We start from the raw sequence: 4,508 nt of genomic DNA, 5'->3' as shown, positions 1-4,508 counted from the left end.
AGATAAAAATATAGATTATATATTGCAATAGACTGAACTACTGACCTTGAACATATAACAATATATACCACCCAAAACTAACAGAGATGGAAATGTCTAAAGAAATTTAAAAGCATTAAGTACAAGTTAAATTTGGAACAATGTATCACAGTATTTGAAAAAATAGTTTGATAATGTTTTACAAAACTAAATATGCACTTACCGAGCAACACAACAATCATACTCCTAGTCATTTAACCTCCAAAAATGAGAACATAGCTTTACACAAAACATGTGCACATATGTTTACATGAGCTTTATTCATAATAGCCAAAAACCATTCTATAAAATGCTAGTAAGCATAAAGAGGAAAGTACTATTGATACATAAAACAATTTGAATGGATTGTAAGGGAATTACAATTCATAAGGGAAAAAAGTCAATTCTAAAAGTTTGCATATTGTGTGTTTTTATTGACATAATATACTGGAAATGAAAAATATCACAAAGATAAAATTAGTCATTGCAAGGTTTTAGGAATAGACAGGAGAGGAGATATGTATGATGTAACTACAAAGGATTTGCACTATGGAGATTTTTGTAAGTCTGCATTGTGATTTCAGTGGTAGTGATGTAAATCTCCACACGTGATAAAATGGTAAAAATTATATGTGGACATGTCATTTTTTATATTGTATTATAGTTATCTAAAATGACTTACAAGTCATGGGCCATTGAGTAAAGTAAGCTCATGTCTCAGTAGCAAGGAATAATATCTCTAAAATAAATGATGTCCTGGTCATTCTTAAAAACTTGCTTTAAGCAAACTGACAGAAATAAATTCTTTTTTTTTTAATCAATATTTTTTATTTTGATATTGTGGAGTACAGTTAAGAGTTAGGTATACAAATATGCTTCATTCAGGCCCCCTTGTTGATAACAGGTGTCTCCCCATCCCCAGACAGATGTTTACTACCATTAGTCCCATCCCCCCCATAGCTTCCCACCACTGTAAGTCATTTTCGTATGGTAGTACGTTAGATAATCAGGGTCCACTATATGAGTGAGAATATGTGATACTCATCTTTGTTTCTGTGAGAGGTCACTCAGTATTATAGACTCTAGCTCCATTCAAGTTGCTGCAAAATTTATAATTTTGTTCTTTTTTATGGCTGCATAGTATTCCATCATGTATATGTACCACATTTTTTTAGTCCAGTCATCTTATGATGGACAGCGTGGTTGGTTCCAGGTTCTTGCTAATGTGAACAATGCTGCGATAACCATTCATGTGCAGGTATCTTTTTTATAGAGTGATTTCAGTTCTTCAGGGTATATTCCCAGTAGGGGGATTGCGGGGTCATATGGGAGGTTGATGTTTAGAGCTTTTAGGAATCGTCACACTGCTTTCCACAGAGGTTGCACTAGTTTACACTCCCACCAACAGTGTAGGAGTGCTCCCTTTTCACCACATCCTCTCCAACAACTATTATTTTCTGAGTTATTGATAATTGCCATTCTAACTGGAGTTAGGTGGTATCTCAATGTGGTTTTGATTTGCCTCTCCCTGATAATTAGTGAGGTTGAGCATTTCTTCATGTGTCTGTTGGCTGCTCAGATGTCTTCCTTTGTGAAGTATCTGTTCATATCTTTTGCCCATTTTATAACAGGGTTGCTTGTTTTTTTCTTTTCAGCACGTTTGAGTTCCTTGTAGATCCAAGATGTTAAGCCTTTGTCAGACCTGGAATTGGCAAATACTTTACCCAGTCTGTAGGCTGTCTCCCTGCTCTCTTGATGGTTTCTTTGACTTTGTAGAAGCTTGTCAGTTTAATGAGGTCCCACTTGTCTATCTTATCCCTTATGGCCTGTGGATTTCGAGTTTTGTTCAGGAATTGTATGCCAGTTCCAATTTCCATGAGAGTATGTCCTTCATTTTCTAAGGTTCTTATGGTGTGAGGTTTTACATTTAGGTCTCTGATCCATTTGGAGTTAATTTTTGTGTAAGGGAATAGATATGGGTCCTGTTTCAATCATCCGCATGTGGTCAGCCAGTTTTCCCAGCACCATTTATTGAATAGGTTCTCCTCTCCCCATTGATACGTGGTGGAGGCTTTGTCAAAAATGAGTTGGTTGAGAAATTGAGGTTTTGCTTCTGGGATCTCAATTCTATTCCATTGATCTATATGACTGTTCCTATACCAATACCAAGCTGTTTTAATGATTGTAGCTTTATAGTAAAGTTTGAAGTCTAGTAATGTGGTACCACCTGCTTTGATTTTTGTTTTTGTTTTTTTTTCTTTTTGCTGAAGATTGTTCTGGCTATTCTTGGTCATTTGTGTTTCCTGTGTTGTTTTTTCTAGGTCTGAGAAGAATGTTGCTGGTAATTTAATAGGTATTGCATTGAATCTGTAGATTGCCTTAGGTAAGATGGATATCTTCACAATGTTGATTCTTCCAATCTATAAGCATGGAATATTTTTCCACTTGTTTGTGTCATCTTTGATTTCTTTGAGCAGAGTTTTGTAGTTTTCATTATAAAGGTCTTTCATGTCTCTGGTTAGGAAGATGCTAAGGTATGTCATTTTTTTGTGGCTATTTTGAATGGAATTGTGCTTCTTATTTGGGTTTCTGTTTGTTTATTATTGGTGTAAAGAAATGTGATTGTCTTTTGCACATTTATTTTATATTCTGAGACATTGCTGAAGGCCTTTATCAGTGTAAGGAGGTTTTTGACAGATTCTCTTGGGTTTTCAAGGTACACGATCATGTCATCTGCAAGGAGAGATAATTTGACTTCCTCTTTTCCTTTTTGTATACCCCTGACTGCCTTCTCTTCTCTGATTGCTCTAGCCAGGACTTCCAATACTATATTGAACAGGAGGGGTGATAGTGGGCATCCTTGTCTTGTTCCAGTTTTCAGGGGAAATGGTTCCAATTTTTGTCCATTTAGGAGTATGCTGGCTGTGGGTTTCTCATAGATGGCTTTTACTACTTTGAAGTATGTTCCCTGTATGCCTAGAAATTGGAGGGTTTTTATCAAGAAGGAGTGCTGGATTTTATCAAAAGCTTTTTCTGCATCTAATGATATAATCATGTGGTTTTTGTTTTGACATCTGTTGATGTATTTAATTGCATTTATTGTTTTACGAATGTTGATCCAGACTTGCATCCCTGGGATGAAAGCTACTTGGTCATAATGGATGATTTTTGAGATGTGTTGTTGAATCTGGTTTGCTAGGACGTTGTTGAGAATTTTAGCATCTATGGTCATCAAAGATATTGGCCTGTGGTTCTCTTTTTTTCTTGGATAGTTACCTGGCTTGGGTATCAATGTGATATTAGCTTTGTAAAATGATTTGGGGAGGGTTCCATCTTTCTCAATCAACTGAAATAGCTTCATTAGGATTGGAATCAGTTCCTCCTTAAATATCTTGCAGAATTCTTCTGGAAAGCCATCTGGTCCAGGGCTTTTTTTTTTGTGGGTAGTTTTCTTATTACATAGTCAATTTCCTTGACTGTTATTGGTCTATTTAGGGTCTCAATTTCTTCTTGTTTCAACCTAGGTGGGTTGTGTGATGACAGAAAGTCCTCCATTTCCTTGAGATTTTCAAGTTTGTTTCCATACAAGTGTACATAGTAGTCTCAGATGATATTTGTAGTTCTTCAGGGTCAGATGTGACTTCATCTTTTGTGTTTATGATTGTGCTTATTTGGGTTTTCTCTTTCTTTTTCTTTGTCAGTCTAGCTAGGGGACCATTGATCTTGTTTATCCTTTCGAAGAACCAGATTTTTGTTTCATTGATTTTTTGTATTGTCTTTTTGTCTTCTATGTCATGGATTTGGGCTTTTATTTTGGTGATCTGGATTCTTCTGCTGAAATTAGGGTTTTCATGGTCTTGCTTTTCCAGCTTCCTTAGGTGGCTCATTAGGCTGTTAATTTGTGCTCCTTCCATTTTCTTCATGTGCATTTGTAGGGATATAAATTCCCTTCTTACTACAGATTTTAAGGTATCCCAGAGATTTTGGTAAGATGTTTCTTCATTTTCATTTGTTTCCAGGTATCTTTTGATCTCTGTTTTGATTTCATCATTGATCCAGGAGTTGTTTAGCATCATGCTGTTTAGTATCCATGTCTTTGTGGATTTGGGGAGGACCTTGTTGGTGTTAATGTTTATTTTTATTCCACTGTGGTCCAAGTAGGTGCATGGTAGAATTTTGGTCCTTTTAAATTTGCTTACTCTTGATTTATGGCCAATTATGTAGTCAATCTTGGAATACGTTCCATGCGGTGATGAGTAGAATGTGTATTCTCTAGTCTTTGGATGGAGTGTTCTGTAGATATCAATTAAGTCCATTTGGTCCAGAGTCACATTGAGGTTCCGGATCTCATTGCTGATTTTTTGTCCTGATGATCTGTCTAGGGGTTTGAGTGGGGTATTAAAGTCCCCAGTTATGATGATGTTAGAGTCAATATCTTTCTTTTGTTTTCCTAGGAGTTGCTTTATGAAAGTTGGTGCACCTATGTTAGA

The sequence above is a fragment of the Carlito syrichta genome, unplaced genomic scaffold (assembly GCF_000164805.1).
Source record: "Carlito syrichta isolate Samal-C Ts95f unplaced genomic scaffold, Tarsius_syrichta-2.0.1 Scaffold308178, whole genome shotgun sequence".
Lineage (NCBI taxonomy): Eukaryota > Metazoa > Chordata > Mammalia > Primates > Tarsiidae > Carlito > Carlito syrichta.
The sequence above is the reverse complement of the archived record's forward strand: the minus strand, read 5'-3'. Positions refer to the sequence as shown.